This window comes from Equus quagga, chromosome 4 (genome assembly GCF_021613505.1).
Source record: "Equus quagga isolate Etosha38 chromosome 4, UCLA_HA_Equagga_1.0, whole genome shotgun sequence".
Classification (NCBI taxonomy): domain Eukaryota; kingdom Metazoa; phylum Chordata; class Mammalia; order Perissodactyla; family Equidae; genus Equus; species Equus quagga.
In genome coordinates this window covers 98,122,269-98,130,905 of record NC_060270.1, presented here as the reverse complement: position 1 = coordinate 98,130,905, position 8,637 = coordinate 98,122,269, and positions in this window count along the sequence as shown.

Sequence of the window (8,637 nt, the reverse complement as noted above, 5' to 3'; positions counted from 1 at the left end):
ATCTTGGGGAACTGGAGCCTATTATGCTGAATTAGATTAATTTTGATGATTCAGTCATGAACCCTTCACTCTTTAGTTGATGCAGACAATATTTATAACTTTCAGCATTGTGCATTATAATGACTGTGACTATTTTATGGAAAACTGAACCCTAGTATGAAAATGCCATGTCCAACTGGCAAAACCGTGTAGAATTCCCAACAAAGATATCTCCAAGCAGTAGCATTCTTTTCAAAGACTGCTTGAGATCTGTGTCAAGATTCAGATACGTCATACAGAAATAAGCATAAACTTCACCATCACATCAAGAAAAACACAACAGGTAAAGGACCACCACCATGACAATAGCAAATAAACATAGAGCTCTGACATCTAAAATCCTTCATGTAACAGCAATCTACCGCAAAGGGAAAGAGCGAGTCTACCCCCAAACCGAAAATAAACCATGCCTTGGTTCTTGATTCTTTTGCACCTTTGTAGTCAAAAAGGCCTCTATATGGAAGTTTATACAATTAAAAATAATGACTAGAGATTCCTAACAGAAGAACAGCATTAGGTTAGAAGCACTTATATTTCTGGTAAAAATCAAGTATGTTCTTCTAGAAGATGCTTAAAATTTTTATATGTAAGGTCCGAGTAGTTCTGCTTTCATTTTCATGTGATGCCTTACTACCCATCAATTTTATTACTTGGGGTTTTTCTTGTAAATTGGGATGAGTTGTGGTGGGTAGTGCTAAGCAAAGAATCGTTAAACCTAGAATTTTCACGCCTTGGATCAGGCAGGCTCTGGACCACTAGGCTTCATTCTCGTCTCTCCAAACCAGGAAGAACAAAGGAGATAATTCAAACTCCCCACTGCACAATCCGAGCTCTGCCACTTCTCACATTTGTGACTTTGAGCAAAGTCACTCAATCTCTGTCTACCTCAGTTTCTTCACCTATAAAAAGGGATAGTGATAGTACCTAATTGTAGAGTTGTTATGAAGACTAAATGAGCTAATATATGTAAAACACTTAGACCAGCGTCCAACACATATTAAGCCACAAACAACAGTTGTTGCTATTATGACCGGGTTTGGTGTTAACTGTTTATTCTGGACTTTTCTGCCTAATGTGGGCAATAAGGTCAGTTGCCTTTAAATGCATAATAGAACTTTATTGATTTGGAATAATCAAAGAATAAACTACTAGCAATTTTTTAAAAAGATACCACCCCCCCCCCCCCCGTTTTTAATTCCCTCCATCGGAGTCTGGTTTCTATCCGCATATAGCTTGGCTCTGCCCTCAGAGGAGACAAAAACTCAAGATACAGGAAAGCACTTTATAGCGGCCTAAATACGGAAAATAGCAAAGTTCTGCTTGGCAAAAGGGCTTTAGAAATCCATAGGGCCTGGCGGCTCCTGGGGGAATTGAGCGCCTGGAAGATTCTTTTAAGAGCCGCAGGCCTAAAGGGGGACTGGAGGACGGGGTCAGTCTGAGAGTGGACAGAGTAGAACGGGAGGAGACTGGGGTGGAGAAACAGGGCAGCCCAGGGAGTGAGAGCTGCTTTCAACCCCTACTTTCCCCGCCCCCCTTAGTCCATTTCAGTTTCTGCCAATTTCCTATAAACTTCATTGTTTAACATTCTAACAATTCAAAACGTTTCTAGAAAAGAAACATCCTTAAAACACATAAAAAGATAGGAGCTTTTGCTTTCTGTAACTAAGGAAAAAGTGTCCTTCCCCAACTGTTTAAAAAAATTATCTTTCTAAAATGAAAATCCTGAAACAAGGGAGAATATACCAGCTATGTTGACCTATCACAAGGGTAGTAAGGAATCCTTATTCTTTGGGCGTAAATTTTGCATTTTTATCATACAGTTCCAAAAATGCATGCGTTTGAAAAGTACAGTAACTGAGACTTTTTATAATCAAATTTGCTTTGCCATTGGTTGATTTTGTATTGGTTATATTTCTTTCACCCAGAGCTCCCTGGAGTTTTATGACAGGAAAATGAAGATGGTTTTGGCCCTCAGAAGAATGACAAATACTGAACGCAGCAGGAGCCGGGCCTGAGCTCATGCCTGAGATGCAGGTGTTCAGAGTTCCAATTCCAGCCTTAGCAAGGCTTGCTGAGTGCCCTTGGGCGAGTCACTCAACCTCCCTTTGCCTCTCTTCCCTCCCTGCTAACGTGAGGCTATTAGTGCTCAGTTCCCTCACAGGGTGGCGAATGGATTAAGTAATTAGAAAACTAGAGTCTCTTCCCACGTAACCCTTTAAGAGATGAGAATTTAACCAAATGATTCTTAACTGTGTTAGAAAACAAAAATGACAAGCAAAACAGAGTGAGAGCTACACAGAACAGAAATGTAGCTATCAGTACAAAAGATTGATGAAGACTACCACTTCATTTTACCTAAGCAGAAAAAATTATCTCGGGACATACATTATTTTCAAATAAAAGTCTTACTCTTCTCTCCTCTCTCTCTCCCTCTCTCCCTCTCTCTCTCTCTCTCTCTCTCTCTCTCTCACACACACACACACACACACACACACACGATACCCGTCCACCATCCCTCATTCATTTCTATTTTAAAGTATTTCATTTATGTGGTCTCAAAATAGAAGACTTCCAAATAAAATCATCAGCATTAAAACAATGTTTGAAATAATTAGGTTACAAATTCTGGAGCCCTTTAATGTGGCTGCAATTCTCTAACTCTGTGCATTCCATGTATGGCCCTATTAAACGTACCAGGCACCAATGTTGCCGGCTGTCAAAAAGCAAAATGAAAAATAGTTTTAATAGCTGCTCTTTGACCTGTTTTATATTTTATGTCAATTATAACAGCACACAACCATGCATAATTATGAAGCATAGATGCATTAAAATGTACACATAATTTGTGTTCTTATGGCAACCATTGCATTAGGCTCTAGAAAACAAACCTATTGTTATAAGTCATTTGCACATTAATATATTAGTATTAAATATCGAAGACAGATTTGTCCATCCATCTGTTTTGAATCACTGTAAGTAAATATATCTTTTTGGAGGGGTGGACAAAATCTCTACATAAATGCACTCTGGGTGCCATCTGCAACATATATTATAATACAGAGTTTAGCACTATCGTGCATAGCAACTCCAGCAAAGACAGTGCCATGTGATTGTCATTTGAATGTCATTTTTAAAAAATGATCTGGTATATGGACAGAAGGAGGAAATTTTTTTCTGGCACTGCCGTAAAAATTCCTTCATTTGACTATCCCCTGGTTTTTGGATTTCTTTCTTAAAAGCTTACATTCTTCCAAGGGTAAGAGAAAAATAATCATTTTAATGCTGGGTAAATGAACAAAAAAGTATGTTTTCTCTATAGCAAAATTATTAAAATACCAGCAAAAATTGCTTTAAAATATTTGATGACTCATAACAGTGACCCTAAGAAGCAGGTGACCAAACCAGAAAATGACCTTTCCATGCTACAGATGAAGAACCCAGAGATTTTTCAAGAAATTATGTTACTCCAAGTTTAACCTTAGAGTATTCTCATGATTTTATGGATATATAGTGAGACTGCTGGGGCAGGGGGCACAGAAGGGAGATGACAAGTAAGAAACAGAAGTCAGATATCCTGACTTCATGTTTGTCCATTTAATACCTTGATGCCCATAAATTTGAAGGGAGCAAGACTCCATTATCCTTTTAATTTTATCCCTATTTCCCTAGCTCTGAGCAATTGTTGTAGATTATCTACCCCACCTGACTTCCTCTCAAAGTTAGGTCTGGCCTGAAGAAGGAAAAATCAAGGAACGAGGTTGGGGGGTAGAGGGGGAGGTAGCCATGAACCCATTCCCTTAAGTCCTAGCTGAAACAGACAAGCATCTGAATTTCTATTGAATTCACTTCAAGTGATCCCATTGTTTTCGTCTGGGTGACCAGGAGAACTAGAACAATTGTTACACCCATTGCTGAAGTTTCATCTAAAGTGCTTCACTCCTCTGTTCTTTGTTTCTTTTGTTAGATGTCTGTAAGTATAGACGTTAAGAATTTTTATTCCATTTCTACGTAACTAGGCTTTGAGGTCAGAGGCATTTCTCAGATGATTTCAATCTACAGTGGCTACTTAATTCACACATTTATTGAGCAGTTTACAGGTGTTGCATCATTGCCAAGGTATCACCCGGATATTTTTTTAAGCTTTAATTTGTTTCAATTATAAGAGTTATTAAGTTTCTCTAGGATATTGTAAATATTTGTCTCTAAATGTAATATTTCTGTCTCTAAATAATCATGTAAAATTTTAAATGTTTGGAAGAGGACTGGAAATATCTGGCTTTTATGGACTTTTTTTTAACTTGTGTCACTATACAAAGAAAAATTACTCTATACCAATATAGCTGGTTCCTATATTTATGAATAGCCTGATAAAGAGATTAACTTTCTTTCTTTCTTTTTTGAGGAAGTTTAGCCCTGAGCTAACTGCTGGCAATCCTCTTCTTTTTGCTGAGGAAGACTGGCCCTGAGCTAACATCCGTGCCCATCTTCCTCTACTTTATATGTGGGATGCCTACCACAGCATGGCGTGCCAAGTGGTGCCATGTCCACACCCAGGATCCGAACCGGCGAACCCCAGGCTGCTGAAGCAAAACATCTGAACTTGACCGCTGCGCCACCAGGCCGATCCGAGATTAACTTTCTGAGAAAGAGGTACTGATGGAAAACAATGGAAACAAAGGGAGATTGAAGAAATGGCTGGAGAGGGAAGAAAAGATGGAACCTAGCAATTGAAGAGAAGGAGAGAATGAGAAAGATTCTAGTGAATCCCAATCCTAGATTTTGAGACAGAGCTGCCAAAATTTAGATAGTGGGTATACAAATACATTGGAATTCATGCCTCAGATTCCCAATACTGAAAAGCTCCTCAGGATAGTTCTAGAGTGTGTCACAAGGTTACCCTTAAGGCTGTGTTTTATGGGACAAGACATGTTTTTTCTTTTTTTAGGAAGATTAGCCCTGAGCTAACTGCTGCCAATCCTCCTCTTTTTGCTGAGGAAGACTGGCCCTGAGCTAACATCCATGTCCATCTTCCTCTGCTTTATATGTGGGATGTCTACCACAGCATGGCATGCCAAGTGGTGCCACATCCGCACCCGGGATCTGAACCGGTGAACCCCGGGCCACCGAGGAGCAGAAGGTGTACACTTAACGACTGTGCCACCGGGCAGCCCCTGGGACAAGATTATGAGTCGTATAAGGCACTAAGAATGGACTGGGGGTGAAGAAATGAAGGAGATCACACAGCCGAGCCAGACAGAAAGATATGCTCTCTGTTTGGCAGGTTAAGGTACACTTAGTTTAAAATCATATGCTTTTCAAATTTTAAATGTTAAAAGATCACTAATTTAAGAAAAAATGACAATAATGATTTGTTCTTCACAGAGCAAATTATTCAGGATGAAAATGGCATAGTGAATTCTAGATTATTTACTTGTTTTCAGCACTATTTCCTCAAATCCATGTTCACAGCACGTTGAAATTCATATTTGCTTAACCCACAAACATTTGCCAACAATATCTGTGATTTGCTCACTCCCATGTACTAAGATGGAGTTTTCACGCTTTTTAAAAATTATTATTAGTGACTCATTTTACGCATTTAAAATCTTACAAGAATGGGTCTTTGCCTCCTATTATGCCTGTGTGTGTTGAGTGCTAGTTTGACAACACAATTTCACTGACGTCCAAGGCTGCTTCATTTTTCTACACTTAATTATCCAACTCAACTAAAATTAACTTTTCAAAATAGCATTCTTTCACACGCCAGTTACAAAACTGACTATAAAGAAAGTTCTATACATTTTGGTGGATAATATTCCAGGCCAAACTGCTTGAATTGATGGAACATCTTTACCATTCTATATAAGAATCTGAGATTTTTCTGCAATTTGTCTTCTTTATCCTCAGTGAAATCTACTTGTTTTATTCCTCTGTCACCATCCCTACCCTTATTTCCCAAGAAATGGGACAAAGCAGCTTCAGTTGAAATACAAATCCCCTGCTAGTTACCAGTGCCAATCTAAATATTGCTTTTTCACCCCTGCTTCATTCCCTTTCATTGCAAGGAACTTCTTTAATGAAGAAATTTTATTTAACAATTTATTAATTGCCATATCTATTGAGAAATCACCAATTTGACTTATTCATTTAACATAGCCCTGCGCTGGCAAACGATATTTACACATTTGGTGAAAGTTACCAGCTCAAGAGCCTGACTTTTCTTTGCTATTATAAGGAGGCCAACATTAATGGCAATAATCCTGGGGTCTGCCCTTGGGGAGGCGCAGCTGCCCATCTGCCTGGTGCTAAACATTAGGTTGGTACAAGGGGCCTCTATCAGAAGGACAGGATCAATCTTCAAGCATCCAGCACATGGTAGCACTTCTCAGTACCACAAGCTTGGGGTTGGGAGACTGGTGTGACATTATAATGCACAGCCTAATTATCATACAGCTTCAGATCGGAACTAAAGTGACTACAAGTAAGATTTGGGCAAAAGATGATATTTCATCCTATCTTTAAGTATTCTTTAAAATGTACATGAAGCCCCTAGAGAACTTTTTATTTGGTAAAGAAAAAAACTTTTGTAAAACAATATGCAATTTGGCCTTCAAATTGTTTTAATCTTCACCATAGAAACAATACATGCATTACTATATAGATTGTAAATTGTATAACCAATTTCCTACGCATTTGAAAGTTTACTTAATGGAAGTCTGGATGCCCACATAAACTCTCCAGTTAGATCTGATGGTGTATTTTCAAGGGCATTACTTCCTTGTCCTAAAATCTAAAGATTGAGATTATTCTTTGAGGGAAATCTATCTAGTCCTCAAGAAGAAACATCCTGGAGTTGGTAAGAGTTTTAGCTATCAAAGATATCACGACCAAAAGGATTTATTGAGTGCCACTGTGTCAAAACTGTTTAGAATCAAAATATTAAGCCACAGAAAAAGTTATTGAGCTTTATATTGACAAATGTTCCACTTAGTTGCCTGTCTTGAAGAAGAAAAAGAGAGAGACTCAAACTGATTTGAGAAATAGCTGCCTGGTTATGAGCTTTTGTAATTTTACAACGGTTGAACTTCCCAGGATTGGTGTAAGAGTACTATGGCCCTGATTAAACTGGGATATGCAGAAAGGTAAAGAAAACTACACCAAACCTCTGTATCTCTTGAACCACCAGTAGGTAAGAAACACAGGGCAGGCCTTGTTTTATACATATGCTAAAAATCAGGTTACTCAAACTACATGCGCTGATGACATCCAATGACTCTGGTATAAGTAAATATTTGTTTGGGGGCCTATTTGGTAAGATTGAAAAGGAGTTATTCATTTCACTTTGGACCCTTCCTTGCATTTGAATAGAAAGTCAGACTGATAAAAACTCAGCATTGGGTCCTAGCCTAGCAGACTGCTCAAGATAAAAAGCACTAGCTATTGTCAAGTCAGACCAGGTTAGAGACAATCGGTTGCGGACGAGATTGAAAGCATTGCTGGCATTTGGGAGTTTCTGTGACAGGCTACAAAAGGGATTCCATTCTTCTTAACTTGGTGGCTGGCCTGCAAGCTACTATGGGAGTCCCTTCCCCTAATCCATACTGTTCAATTGTCAGGAAAGCTTGTAAACAGGAGCCTCCATCAGTTACCTCAGAGTGGTTTGAACAAACTAACATCATAACAAGAGTGTTTATGGAAAAATGCTTAAGCACTGAAGCAGAAAGGGCTTAGCACTGATCAGACCTCTCTTCCACCTTTATTCTTCACTGTTCACATTGAAATGCAAATATCAGCACAGGGTTTCCACTGGCGTGCCACTCACAAATTGAAAAGCAGTTTTTATCTATGCAAATGTAAGCATGGTAATTGAAGTTAATCAATCAATGCTAGCTTTCACTAAAACCTTGAACATGATTGAATAAAGTAATTATCATTCAGCAGAAAATGATGAAGTTGTAGACAGCATGAACCTTATTAAAGGAGGATTTTGAGTCACAATGGCTTAATTTAGCTAACAGCCCAGCCTTAGCTCAAGCAACATACTACTCTTGCTGCCTAGAATTGTTTTATGATTAAAAAACAACAACAACAATAATGAGGGTGGGGGAAGGTGGAGGTAAGTATAAAGTAGGGTTTTTTTAATCATTATTTTCATAGTCCTGGATTAATAAAAAGTACTTGTCACACTACAAAGGAGAAGCCATTATTAACATCTTTTTTTAAAAAAAAACCTAAATAGATAAGTGAACAAGGATTGTTATGACATTTTTTATATGGCTAACGACAACAGGCTCTGAATGCTACTGTTATATATTTAACATAAATGGAGGAAATAAAGTGAGCGACTCAGAAGACTTTGTAAAATAAACACAAACTTAGATAAATATTTCCATATGCAAAAGGAACCTATTAAGATATCATAAATCGAATGTTAAACTCTTAAAAGTATGACTTCAAACATAATTTGTATTTTTTTAATTGATTTACAGCAGTTTCAATAACAGAACATATGCTACATTTTGCACAGCCTTTCAAACTCTTCATTTTTCTGGAGTGCCATATATTCAACTACTTGCTTTGATTTATAAAAAACAGTCT